The sequence below is a fragment of the Harpia harpyja genome, chromosome 1 (assembly GCF_026419915.1).
Source record: "Harpia harpyja isolate bHarHar1 chromosome 1, bHarHar1 primary haplotype, whole genome shotgun sequence".
In the NCBI taxonomy this organism is placed as follows: Eukaryota; Metazoa; Chordata; class Aves; order Accipitriformes; family Accipitridae; genus Harpia; species Harpia harpyja.
Window position 1 is genome coordinate 85,285,146 of NC_068940.1, and position 15,193 is coordinate 85,300,338.

At 38.7% G+C, this 15,193-nt stretch overlaps 1 pseudogene; it reads left to right on the forward strand.

Annotated features, from left to right (window-relative positions):
• LOC128138693 (ATP-dependent translocase ABCB1-like) overlaps positions 1-14,964 on the forward strand; it is a 55,546-nt pseudogene extending 40,582 nt beyond the window's left edge.
• Positions 14,965-15,193: the final 229 nt, after the last annotated feature.

Here is a 15,193-nt window from a genome sequence, read left to right on the forward strand (position 1 = left end):
ACCTCCCAGTACTGCATATCATTTTACATATGTCTTCTCAGACACCACAGCAATTTTGCAGCAACACTCAGACTTTCGTAACGTTTCACAGCAGGCATACAGATTTCACAGTACTTGTAACTGACAGAGAATGAAGATGTATTTTTAGCTTTATATCAGGAGAAAGTATACTGTTTAGTTAGTAGTCTTTGCAGATGCGTGTTATACATCAAAGTAATTGTCCCTAAATGGCACATTCCTTTGTATTGCTATTTAGTGAGCATCTGATCATCAAAACCATGTTAAATTCACAGGCAAAAATTTCTTGTAAAGCTACATTTAATCTGAAATAATGTGGTAGTGTTTGTGCTGTTGCAAAAAGGATATACAGATTGTTAACACAACTTAGGTTTGAGGTTTGTGTTCCTGTATTTTTATTAAACTTTTAGGTCTATTGTATTTATGGTTACATGTAAAGAACACCATATTGTGTTGTCATATGTGTGTCATTCTGTTGTAATCTGAAGTGATTAAGGTCTCTTATGTAGCCTAATTAGGTGATGTGCAGACTAAAGTTTTTAAGATGATAATACTCTACTTCATGTTGTAGGAGATCAGCTGGTTTGATGATCCCCAAAATAGCACTGGAGCACTAATTACAAGACTTGTTAATGATGCCTCACAAGTGAAAGGAATAAGTAGCAAGCACTGGCATTTTTCATATCTGGTTTAGCATGGAGTAAGTTACAGATTGGATTCTATAGGTAGAAATCCTGTACCCACAGTCATCTGGAAGCTGTTATTATTTATTAAATAATATAATATTATTTATTAAATAATATTTATTTTGGTGTCACACAAAAATTTAATATCATAATAGTAGGTAAGATATGTATTTTTTATAGATATATATCTTTTCTTTTAGTTCATATTAATGTTCAGTCCTGTTATCACTAGTATAAATGAGTCATCCAAGTAGTCCATTTATTTAAAGTTATTTGTCCAACCTGCTTAGATGTCTAGACAGCATTGTATTTCCCTGCTAAATGTTACAAATATTAACAAAATACTTAAGTGTATGCTTCAAAATGAGGATTGCTCTCATTACAGCACTATGTTTGTTCACATGCTTAAAGTTAAAACTGTTCAGAGAGAAAAAATGGTCATCTTGGACTCCAAGTTAGGAAATGTCATGTTTCAGGAGACCTAGCAAGTTTGAAGACATGGTTCTACGTCTAAAAATATGAGATTTATGAAATGTCATTGTATTTTCTTTGGCAAAACATGAAAACAAGGACTCTAAGTCTGAGCGAATAAATGGAAACAGAGGAGGAAGACTAGATGAGTTACAGAAGACTTGAGGGAATGATCTGTACAATAGAATTGTTTTTCAAAAGATAAAGCATCCCGTTCTGCAAAATATTTAGGCCAAATTAAGCACTTTCAGATATCCTCTGGTGAATAAACCTCAATTGTCTAGGTAACAAATATTTCCTGTCTAGTTTTCAAATAAAAAAGTGTAATCTACAATGGTTTCATTCTTTTCCAGGCTACAGGCTCCAGACTGGCACTAATTGCCAAAAATGTAGCTAATCTTGGGACTGGGATTGTTTTGTCACTGATCCATGGCTGGCAGCTTACTCTTCTGCTTTTAGCCATTGTGCCAATTATTGCTGTAACAGGAATGATTCAACTGAAGATGCTTGCTGGACATGCAAAAAAAAGATAAGGCGGCACTGGAAATCACAGGAAAGGTGGGTTCAGTGACATTTTAATTTGTTTTTATGTTGTACTGCACAGTGTTGCTTAATAGGGACATTGGTGATGGATCAAGAATATACTCCTCAAAGAAGTAAAAGTCTGCATTGTTGTATTGTTCTGACAAAATGGCGATAGCAAATATGAAGCTGAAAATTGAAAATGTGAGTTATTAATTTATGTGCCAAAGTATTTTGTAGCATTCAGACTGTACCAAGCATTGTAAAAGTTATGGGTCCCTCACGCCTGTCCCGAGTTTGCATTCATGTTCCCTATTCTTTCCCAGCACTCTGCTTTTTTTCCCTCTCTTCATGTCTTTCCAGCTTGTTTCTTTTCAGAGCCCCTCTCTTCTACCTGTCACACATCTTCTCTTTCTCTCACCTTGCAGTTGTCTGTGGGCTTAGTATAAAAAGGCAAAGTATAGAAACCATCAGTAACAAGGATGCATGAAAACATCATGGTGACAGTGTAGCTGACTGTGCCCTGCAATCCCTTGCTCTGATTTTCATTCCTTCCCCTCTCAGCTGGGAAGGGAAGCAGGAGCCTGAGAATCTGCTTCAAAGAAAAATGTGAGTGTGGCAGCAAAGAGGGAGGGTGTTACTTCATTTCATAACTTTGAGGAAAACTGTTTTCTCACTTCCCAAGATGTGCTGTCTCAGGACATGCTTTGTGAGGACTGGGTTTTTGACACACCCCAAGGAGCACAGCACCTGTGTGATCTCCTCTTCTGCTCTTTCCCTCCCTCCCGTTACACCGTGGTCAGTTGTGTGGAGGAGTCTGGGCACAGCAAATCTTATTCTTTCTTTCCTTGGTCTATATTAGGAAAGTTTCTCAGAGGTGCTTCTGTGACTCCAGGCTGATTAGAAAATGTTCTTGGGTGTTTACTCCTAGACCTTTTCACACTGAAATAGAAAGAAGGAGATTCCTCTTGGCTTTGCCTGCCAGGCATTTTGGTATAAATCTACATAGCAATGAGTCATTGTAAGGTCAAATCACAAGGCATCCACAGAATGTTGTCTCCTGACACATGTAAATGAGTATTCTCTCATAATATTTTTTCCCAGTAAAAATTAAAAAAATAGTCAAGAGAATGCAAGGGAATTAACTCATCTTTTATTTATTGTGATTTCTACAACAGTTTTCAGCTGAGACTTACCATGCAACTTGAATTTAACAAAGTCTCACAAAACTCTTCTGAAATAAGTATCCAGTGCAATCATTGTATGACCTGGCTAAAATTGTTATCTATGTCTCCTTTCAGATCATACAATGATTGCACTGGCAACTTATCAGCCTTGGCTGATGACAGTGGTTGGGACCAAGAGAGGCAAGAGAGGGTAATGCAAGGACCAGAAGTGAAACTTGGAAACCTCTGTGAGCTCACAGGTTGGCTGTTAGAAACAGTCCAAAACAATCTTTCTTCTTAGAAGAGCAAATTCATTAAAGGTTGTTAGTGAGACAACTGTAAAGCTTCTCAGCCTCAAAGCATATTTAAATTGGCTGTGCAGAAAAAAATTTCACTTTACCTGTCTGTAAAACTATTCTTATCAGTAACAGAGACATAAAGAAAACATGACGTTTGTCTTTGTAGGGGAGCCAGATAATATTTACATGCTGTTATGTTAGTTTTTCCACGTTATTTAATTATTTCAATATCTTATCCCTCATGTTACTTTGTTGTGTTTCTTATCTGTAGATTGTCTAAACATTTATTCTACTTATTATGTAGAAGTAATGATGTAGAAAGAAGGGTCTGCCAAATGCATAGATATAGTTAAGGTTTTGGAGGTTAGCTCTTGTGTTTAGATCTGCTAGGCTTTTCCTTTTTCCTACTGAGTTGAAGGCTGAGTCGTGTTTGCTTCCAAGCTGTTTTCTACACTTACAGTAAAGGCTGATGATTCACAAGCCTAGAGGTGTTTTGTTACACATAAAAATAAGAGGTTTAAAGAGATTTATTTTTAAAAGAATATATGTGTTGAAGAAAAAATTCAAAATACTGTTACTAATTATTCATGAAGTTTTGCCAAACAAGTAACCCGTTGAGTGCATTTTTATGCACTGAAATATTTTAAAGTTATCTCATAGTCAAGTTGTTTAGACCTGATTATCATTATCTCATGCCAGCTTCCTTGGAGACTATTTGTAAGAACAGTTACATGATTGTTAGGCAATGACCTGAATATCTGGTTTTGGCAGACTGTATTAATCAAAACAATTTTTTGCAGATCCCCAGTTTCTGGCAAAATTTAAAACATATGTATTTCCATAGCAATTCAGCAAAATGTTTTACTCTCAACATATCAAGCAAACCTGAAGGAAAACAAGTCCCAAGCATCTATTTTTAGCTCTAGGTAAAAATCTACTCTTCTCTTTGAAAGAGGGGTTCTTCCTGGAAAACTGCCTGTGGAGAAATGCCATCTTCACACGAGAGATAAACTACTCTCATTGAAAGGTAGTGCAGAAACAACATAGCTAAAAGAGAGTAAACGTAATTTATGCCTTCCTTATGAGCAGCAGAATTCATCATAGGCTTATCTAATGGAGTCAGTTAGCTCCTGGTACAATCCATGAGCACATGTTTTGGAGTGGTACAGACACTACAAGGGGCTTCTGTGAAGGTAGTGGGATTCCACAGTGTACAAATCTTACATGGGTGACAATATGTGAGAAAGAATTGAGCTTGAGTCCCAGGTCCTGGTGACTTTCTAGACAGTGGATAATTTTTAATTTTCTTTTCCCATAAAATGAGTGTGTTGGAACTAAATTATGAGCTGGAATGAGTATAGTGCTCCATGAATATACCTTACAAAATCACTTTCCAAGATGCTTTACATTTTGAGGTTTGATTTGCTGGATTTGACCAAGGCTAAGTCAACTGTTGTTATTAAAAAATTTGCTGATGATATTAATTAACTACAAGTAAATCCCCTTAATATTTGGGGACCATTAAGATAAGGCATGAGCTTCCACTAGTTTTCAATCAAGATTGGGTACCTAGCATCATTAATCATTTTGGAAAACTTCTACTGTTTTTTCTTCTGTGGAAAAACAGGAAAATTTTCAAAGTTATAAAATTAATAGGAATTAGATGCCAAGCTGCCATATGGGCCAGGAAAATCTGTCTCTACATTTTTCGGAATCGCTAGTGGTTTTGAGTTTCTCCTTTAGGAGTTTTGAAAGATTCCTGATTTTCCAAAAATGCTGAGAATGCACTGTGGGAAAGAGAATTTCTTTATGGGTGAGCTCAAAATCACTAGTTGCTTTTGAAAATGTGGACATATGTTTACCCTGCAGTTCCAAATGCATTTGCAGGTGATGTAGACTTGTTCAGTGTATCCTGACTGGGCTCCTGCAGCAATGACAGTTGCATGGCATCATCGCTGTGACAGATTACACAAGCCCACTGGAAAATAAAATCCTATTGCTGGCCTGTGCTAAAATATACGCTGTCTCAAATTCACTGCTATAATCCATGCTAATTGGATATATTTAACAGCAGCATATCTACAAATGTTGCAACCATGCTTTCAACAGTATTGTAGACATACTTCTATTGCAGTTATTCTATCTATCTGATTATGTTTAAAAATTTCCATATAATCTTGTTTTTCTGCTGATGAATATCTGCTCTCCAATACAGATTGCTTCAGAGACCATAGAAAATATTTGAACTGTTGTTACTTGGACTCAGGAAAGAAAATTTGGGCTTATGTATGGACGAAGTTTGCAAGCATCACATAGGTAAAGAAATGCTTCTTAAACAAAAGTTATTGAAATATTCCTTTTTAAAATTAGCATAAATTATCAACAATAAACTGAATCACAATTTATCTCTGTCAGTGCATCATAAAATCTTTCATTCCAAATTCAGCTTTGACATGAAAAATATAGATTATCTTTCCCTTCAAGCTAATGTTGTTGACATTTGAGCTAATGTTCTAAAGGTAACATTCTAAATGACTTCTTTTTTTTTTTTTCAAAGTCTCCATGATGTTGTTATTGGCTGCTGTAATTCTAGAAATGGAAGCCTTTATTAATTCTTATAATCATGAGCCCTTTCTTCTGAGGGAATCTATTGTTTAACAAACAAAAAGTCAGTTTTTACCTGTATGTTTAGGTAAGATACCTATAAAAAACAGGGGGATTTTCCCAAGGAAGGAACCAGAGGGGTAGACCTGTATAGCAGCTTCTATATTTGTTTACTCTGCTATTTTATCAAAGTACTATTGCAGAACATATGAAACCTCATGAATTGTCACTTGCTTTAGTTCAATGTAAGATAAAGCACAAAGATTTGTTCTAGTGAAGTAATTTCTGCTTTGTAGAAATTCTAAAGTTCTCAATGATTTTCCTCATGTGTCAGTTAGTTGAAACTTTGAATTTCAACTGTATTATAATTTTGAAAATAATTTTAATGAATGTATGAGGTGAAGACAATACAAATTTTACATGCTCTAGCTATTTAGAGTTAGAGCAATTTCTTCTTCTATCCCAATAGTCTCATTGGTTTTTGTAGACAGAGAGGAAACTGAAGCGTATGTGAATGATGATGTCTTAGGTTAGGTTATTACAAAGAGCTAGAGATTATTTTTCTTTAAAATACTAAGGACTTGTGGATTCCTTTGAATTATAGGATACTCTTCAGATTCTTGAATGTTACAAGCAAATGTACAATATGATCATGATTTTTTTTCTGTCACAGAAATTCTGTAAAGAAGGCACATATCTTTGGATTTACTTTTGCCTTTACACAAGCTATTATGTACTTTACTTACATTGGGTGTTTTGGGTTTGGTGCTTTTCCAGTGAGAAATGGACATATGCAGTTTAAAGGTGTGCTTTGGTAAGTATCTCTTTGTTAGGTTCTTTTTTGTCCATATGGGAGAATATATTTGATTTTTCTATAGGTATCATGAAATTATGGAGTACAGAAGTGAAAAAATCGGTATATACTTCTGTTTTCTATTCTTCACCCTTACATTCCCCTTTCTTTCTTACACTATCACAAATCCAAAATAAGTGATGCTTTTAGACTGTGTTAGCTACCTACATATGATTTCCCTTGTAATCAGGTTGCCCAAGGTAAAAAGAAGACAACATGAAGACAGGCCTTGTTTTCATGGTCAACAAGGTTTCCTTAACAACAGAATCATATGGCTTAGCTGTAGGGAGTGTGGGTAGGCAAGATTAAAAGGTAAGTGGAGCAAGCAACGAGTGAAACTGAGGTGAGGAAATTATGAGCCCTGGGATGGAGGGCAGAAGCAGTGGAGAGCAGGAGAAATGTTCGGCGAACACCCAGTCTGGAAAACATCCAGCCAGAGCTGAAAAATCTTTGAGTGTTTCTGGTGAGTTTTTCCCTCTGACTGGCACCTTCCCAACCTTCTCTTTCCTCTGTCCCTATCTCTAGCACCTACCGAAGTCTTTTGCTTTTCTCCCTGCAGCTGAAATCCCTGTCTGTATTTGTCAATAGCCACCTTGTCTCCCGTGCACATTCCATGCTTGCTTTCAGCCTTGCCACACACTTGCCTGGCAAAATATGTTGCAGTAGCTAAAGCAGCTTCTTACCCTGATTCTACCAACCCCTTCTCAAATACCAGGATTACCCTCCCTTCCCCTACACATTCAAGTGAATCCCTTCTGCTCGTGTATCTCCTCTCCTAATGCCCTTTGCTCATCCCAGATTTCATGCTTCTTTCTCATCTCCCATTTGCTTTCTGCCTTTTTCTCCTGAAGTCAAGGATTTGGTTGTGCCTGGAAGACTGGACCATTCAAAGGAAATATGGAATGGCAAATTTCTCCATAATCTTCAGACTGCTCCACAACTAATACCTTCATTTTTATAGATGAAGAAACTGAGCTGCAAGGAACTATACATCCTACCACATCTCATGCATTAAGAACAGAAATCAACACATCCATTTCTAATAAATCCAGACGAGTGGGCAAGGAAGGGAAGCTTAGAGTGCTACTCTCCTCCCTACAAACAAATTATGGATTTTCTCAGTAAGCAAAAAAGTCACAGATTTTGCAGTAGACAGCTCTTACCCTACCTCAGCCTTATTAATAAGTATTTATCTGAAGCCCCTAATCTGCCCATAAAAGCTTTTCTTGCCTTTGCCACACCAATGTCAATATATTTTTCTCCTTTTTATCTTTACAGAGTGTTTTCAGCTATTGTATTTAGTGCAAAGGCATCAAGACAAAGCACTTCTTTCACTCCAGACTATGCCAAAGCTAAGATGTCAGCTGCCCACTTGCTCATGCGCTTTGAAAGAGTATCCTCCATAGATAGCTACAGCGAGGAAGGAGAGAAGCCTGTAAGTAAGCACAGTGTTATGCACAGCATAGCATATTCCTCTAATTTATTTCAAGCCTGTTTTTCTTTTTTTTCTCCCACCCACATCATAGCTACTGAGAACAAGTACTGTGTGAACCCATCCGCATCTGACTCATCTGACCAAAATGGGGTTAAGCTTTGCTTTGTGTCTTCTCCTGCCAAAACCTCACCTGTCTCTTGATGAAATATCTTTAAGAGCCAATGGCAATAGGGTTAATGCAGCAGAGGTAATTTTTCAGTACTTTCTTGCATGAAGCTACCTGAGCATGGACCTTGAACATATAACTAGGCCTCTAATATTTAACCGAAAATTTTTGAGGGATAACTTATTTGCAAGTTGTCCATAATTGTCACATACTTTAGTAACCAACAATGTATATGAACTTATGGTTGCATGTGGCCTGTCATATAACAAAGAAGACAGAACGTTCCAGAAAACTATCACATATATATTATAAACCTGTGTTTATTATGTATATATATGTCTATATATGCATATATATGTATACACACATAATAAAGGAAAATAGCTGTGAAGTCTTATGAAGTTTCATACATTTGAGCTGTTATGTGGATTGGTCATTTGCATAGGTCTATATTTACATTTTATATATACTCATTGGTATGAACTATATTTCTTCTTGTGTAGGCATATATCCATATTACATATATCACATTACATTTTATAGTAAATTAATTAGAAAAGATCTTTAAGTAGAAGGATTGACTCTGTGCACAGATCAAAAATAGTAAATTATTTTCAGCACCTTTAAGGACAAAAATAAAAAAAAACAGCAAAGAACATGCCAAGAATCTGAACGAGGTCCTTGCAAAGCAGACAGAAGCCAGCCACCTAGAGTTATTGTTACTTTTGAAAATGTAATTTGTTTAACAGATGGTGTAAGAGAAGCTGTCAGAATTTGTGTTTAGGGAACAGATTTTTAATTAAAATATGCCTGCAGAGTAGAATATTTAGGAGAGAAGTTGTATTTTCACGATAGCTTCTCACTACATACTAATTCCTGGGAAAAAAAAGAAGTCTGATCCTTTGGAAAAACTCCCAGTGATCTCTTTTATGAACGTTCTTCATAGTCCTTTATGATCTGTTACATTAGCCTGAAAAATTGACCTAACTCTACTGTTTCAGTCAGAAAATATTTGGTGGAAACATAACATTCAACAACGTGGCATTTAACTACCCAACCTGACCAGAGGCTAAAGTGCTCCGAGGTTTGAACATGCATGTAGAAAAGGGACAAACTCTGGCTCTTGTTGGTAGCAGCAGCTGTGGAAAGAGCACTGTTGTTCAGCTGCTTGAGAGATTTTATGATCCACTTAGTGGAGAAATGGTAAGTGTTCCACATCAAAGTGTAAGTTGCAGGTACATGATACATGCTTACTCTATTTTATTAATATAATTTATTTGCTTTTTTTTCCCCTCTTAACTAATCTCATTACATATTTCCTAGTGTAACTACTCACTTTTGTCAATGTTTCTAATATATTTTTTTGTGATATTTTTGAAAATTAAGGGTAGGAACACATGGATTTTCAATATTGTCTATGCAATCATGGGGCAAGTAGAAGGAAAGTAAAATTTCTAAATTTCCCATGCCATTTCAAGTTATTAGAACAAGATCCAATGGAGAGAAGTTGCTACATTGGCCTGACCAGACCCTACTGGTATCACTGAGGTTTAGTTTAATTAGAGTAAGGATGAATTTTTGGGAATTTAACAGCAGCACTGCTTAGGGTAGCCACTGAACTTCATTGTGTCATCGCCTAGTATATAAAAAGTAAGTAAAGGGAAGATGAAAAAAACCTGAAAAGCTCCTCTTGGATCTTGAAGCATCTGGAGGCTGCAGATAGATGTCTGTGCGTTCCTAGGACGATTTTGTACTTGCCAAATAAAGTGACCTCATATTTAATCTGTTTCTTCACTTATATCTGTATTTAATCCATGGTCAGGGCTTCAGTTCAGAGGATTTTGATCCTTCCTCTAAAAGTCAGAGAAAAACATGACCACCAGACTTTCCAAACCCAGATATCTACCTCCCACCATAGTCCTGACTCTCTGTGAAAGGCAAAACTGTCACCTGTAGCTCAAACTGAACTGCAGCCTGAAGCACAGATAGCCTCCTTGACAAATGGAGATGCTGGAATGACCTTTTGGCTTCTTCTCCCTGGAGTTTGTATTTAGTTCCTGATGCTTGTCAATGAGAGAATGGCCTTGAACTGTGAGAAATCTTTTTCTAAGATTGGAAAAAATACTTACTTATTCAGTGCTTAATCATTTAACTGCTTCTATTACATTCTGAGGGAGTAAGAAGACAGATTCATCTCATCAACCCCCACAGAAAATAGCTGGCAAGTTGTTGTGGTTTAACTCCAGCACAAGTCAAGTTATTCCTTACAAAGGAGTCCCTATTCTCATGTGCACACAAATACAATTTTTCTTGTAAAGATAGAAACATTTAGCCTATTATTTTTTAGTTGATCATTGTACTGAGGAATCTGAGCTCTGGGTTAGGGCTCTCTTCAATGTCAGGCACTGTATAAACAGAATAAAAGGATGATCTGGGCTTCAAGGGTCCAATGTCCCAGTGTACCTGCAGGCACAGGATGGTGATTTAGTCCACAGCTCATTAGTTCTGCTTTAGATAGAAGTCATGAGGATAAATACTGATATTTTATTTTAGACAAAATAAATCTCTGCATAATGGAGACAGTTAAACTTATAATTGTGGATGCTAATGTCCAGATAAGGTACAGTGGGAGAAGAGGAGGAGTTCAAGTACTGATATATAGAGTTTTACACATGTATCTCATCTTACATGAGCAAGTGATGGTAGATGAATTTTTCTCACTGATGTACAAGGATGATATTCAGTTATGGGATTAGGGACTACTGTCCATTACTGTCCCCCATTACTGTCATTTGAGAGATGAGGACATCTGACTCCCAGATCAGCATAATAGAGATGGGATAAAGCTGCTAATAAAGGAAGTGGCTGTGGAAACACTTTATGATATAGATCATCTACTGGTTTCTGAATTAGATCTTTCTGTCACCAGCATAGTACCAATGTCTCTAGTACTGATAGCAAGATGGCAGAGAGAGTAGATCTGTATTGGCTCTTTTAGTTAGGGTGATAAACAAGTGGGGTGCGATACAGTGGCTTCATACAGCTGAAGTTTTTCCAAGATTCATAGAGACATCTGACGTTATTGTATTGATTGCAACATAACTAGGCTTTAACAGTCACCTCCCATCTCTGCTGCCATGCATAAGTGCCTAAGTTAACAGACTCACAGCATGAAATGGCCTGAGTGCCCTGTCTGCTAAAGGCCTTAATGGCGCTAAATTAAAAAAAAAAAAAAAAAACACAAACAAAACCCAGCCATTTGTAAAGTACTATGATTAAAATATTTTTTTTCTGACTTTTTAGCTCCTGGATGGCCAAAATGCAAAGACACTAAATAGCCAGTGGCTGAGAGCTCAGACTGGTATCCTCTCACAAGAACCAATGCTGGTTGACTGCACTATTGCTAAAAACATTGCATGTGGGGATACCAGTTGGGAGGTGTCACATGAGGAGATTGTCAATGCAGCAAAAGCAGCCAATATTCATTCCTTCATTGAATCACTACCAAAGATAATTAGGCCCTCATTTCCAACTTGGAACTGGGGGAAAAAACCCCATAGTGCCTATTCATGCTTTCCTAAGTAAATATGGGTTAAAAGCATTTATATTTCCATGACTTACTGAATTAGACATTGAAATTTGGGGGGGGGTTCCCCCCCAGAAGACCTGAAGGACAGAGAGCTAGGAGGTGACAGCGGCTGCAGGCATTTGCTCAGTCCCACTGCCGCAGGTACCTGGATGGGGGGAGTCTTCATCTCCGCAGGAGAAGCGTCTGTTAATAAAATAACCTGGATGATACTGGTACTCAGGCAAGTCATTCTAGGGAGCAAGGGACATGTAGAAAGTACTGAAAAAGAGGCTGGTTACTTCCCTTTAGTTAAGTGAAAGCAACAGGAAAGTGCTAAGGCAGCCTAAGGAGTGCTGGTCTCGCCCTCCTTTCTTTCAACATCTCATTAGCCAGGTGTGTAAAGTCACACACAGAGTTGGCTTGGAAAACCAGGCAGAAACCCACCATCTTGTTCCCACTTCCTTCTCTCCCTTTCCTTATTTATACCTGTTGATACCTCCTGGTTGCATCTGATGTGACAAGCTAAGTCTCCAGTAGAGTGGATCTTTTTGCTGCAAAATAAATAGCACCTTGGAGGGAAAAGCAGTCTCAGGTTTTCTCCATTGGTTGTGAATAATTACCCTAGGAAAAAAAAAAAAAAAAATCCCTGAAGTTGATCTGCTCATGTCCCACTGAGCAGCTGCTGGCAGCTGAATGTAGGCAAAGGTGTTTCCTACCTGCTCTCTGAACTGATCCGCTGAAGCTGACACCTGCTTGTCAGCTTGCTCTTGTGGAAAATACAGGCTAGGACAAATATTTCTCACGTCAATAAATTCCCACAGACTTAGGAGGTTGGTGGGTTTTCCCTGCAAAGCCTCATCCCTTAGATGAGAGATGTATGTTTGTTCACACAGCAGTAACAAACGGGGGAAGCACAGAGCTGGAATCAAATTTTGTGAGTAGGTTTGCGTCAGCTTTAAAACAGGGTGGGAGGCAGATGAGATTTTGATTTTGACTGGCTTCTCATTCATCCTAAATCACTCTCAATGTCTTTCAGGCTGAGTTTTCTTCTTACGGAGAGCTGGGGCAGCGAAAGAAGAGCTGACTGCTCAGGCTGCTTGGTGCTAAGCTGAGTCTTGGGTTTGCTCCCAGCAATGTCGCAACCTTCCTCCGCACCCTGCACTCAGCTTCTCTGCACCTTGGTCCCCTACCCCAAAACAAATGACACTGCTCTTGCTCAGCTTCACGGGGTTTGCTCTGCAGTTAAAGAGACTCAGAAGTGTGTTTCTCAGCTTGGCTACTGTATGTAGGCTCCTCACCCACACTTGCCCTGGTGGCTGGGAAAGGGGCTGCCCCAGACTCATCACTCAGTGAAAATGCAGCTCAAATGTCACATTCCACAGGATTAGATCCAAATCCAGGTTTACACTCATGCTTACTTTCTGTATCTAGAAATACAGTACACGTGTGGGAGACAAAGGAACCCAGCGCTCTGGTGGACAAGCAATGCATTGCTATTGCCTGAGCTCTTGTATGGCAGCCCCAAATCCCGCTGTTAGATGAAGCTCTGCACCAGATTACAGAAAATGAAAAGGTATCTTGGCTTTGCAAACAGGAATGGGGATTTGCAAGTTGGCTGGTCATGCCAACAGGAGGCTTTTCTTTTGTAAAAAACAAACAAACAAACAAACTTACCCACCCCCCCATCCCCAAAACAATGCAGTATTATCAATTTTTGAAATAATTTTATTGCAACATTTGGCATCTTTGTGGCCACAGAGCCCAGATCATCAGGTGACATTAAAGAATTTGTAACCTTCAGAGTATTAAAAAAAAAAGGGGGGGTAAAAGTGTGTGTACCAAGTATACCATACTTAATGCTTAGAAACTAGAATACAAAATTATCCAGCATGTTATTTGATTATACCATGATTTTATAATGGAACTATTTGGGGGATTAAGTTGTAATTATTTAATGAGTGGGACTGAAATTTGGAGCAGTTTTCCATGTTGCTGAAAGTGAGTGAGACAGCACATGGCTTGTTGTCCTGGTTTCAGCTGGGATAGAGTTAACTGTCTTCCTAGTAGCTGGTACAGTGCTATGTTTTGAGTTCAGTATGTGAAGAATGTTGATAACACTGATGTTTTCAGTTGTTGCTCAGTAGTGTTTAGACTAATGTCAAGGATTTTTCAGCTTCTCATGCCCAGCCAGGGAGAAAGCTGGAGGGGCACAAGAAGTTGGCACAGGACACAGCCAGGGCACCTGACCCAAACTGGCCAACGGTGTATTCCATACCATGTGACGTCCCATCTAGTATAGGAATGGGGAAGTGGGGGCGGGGATATCGCCGCTCGGGGGGACTGGCTGGGTGTCAGTCGGCGGGTGGTGAGCAATTGCACTGCGCATCATTTGTACATTCCAATCCTTTCATTATTGCTGTTGTCATTTTATTAGTGTTATCATTATCATTATTAGTTTCTTCTGTTCTATTAAACCGTTCTTATCTCAACCCATGGGTTTCGCTTCTTTTCCTGATTTTCTCCCCCATCCCACTGGGTGGGGGGGAGTGAGTGAGCGGCTGCGTGGTGTTTAGTTGCTGGCCAGGGTTAAACCACAACACTTGTCAAAGGAGCCAGACCAATTTGTTGGGGACAATTTCTAAAACTGACCAACTAAGACCTGCCTGCAGCAGTAAGGAAGGGCCAGGCTGCAACCCTGGAGAGTCTGCTTGACCCAACTTCTGGGGCAAGCGAAACTATGAAGACATGCACACCAGCAACCACTGTCTGTCCCCTGTCCCCCATCCCAGATGTACAAACAGGGATCTGTACCAGTCATCAGGGATAAGTTTTTCACCTCCGAGGCCATAGAAACATCACCTCTGTCATTGCTCTATCACAGATAACTTAACAGATGACAAGGGGCATCACAGGTGGAAACAGCTGCTGTATTTGTTTTTAATTCACCTTTTGGTTTGTTTATTGTGCAGATTGTGCAGGCAGCACTGGATAAAACCAGAGAAGGTCACACCTGCATCGTGATAGCTCACCGCCTCTCCACCATCCAAAATGCTGACACAATTGCCGTGGTCCAGAATGGCAAGGTCATAGAGCAAGGGACCCATCAGCAGCTCCTGGCTGAAAAAGGCATCTACTATTCTCTGGTCAATGTTCAAAGTGGGCCACGCACTGTGTGATAGTGGGCAGTACCTGTTGCTGAAATGCAGCTGTACAGCTGGTTCTGGCTTTTGTATAAGACTATTAAGGATGTTTCACTACTTCTGGTTTTGGAAAAATTCTGTAGTTTCCTTAAACCCCATAACTAATAAATAACAAAGCAAATGCACCTAAGAACCCAACCCTCTTCCACCTCCACAAAAATTCAGAGTTGCTCAAATTAAAGATTACACAGCAGTCATGAAAAAG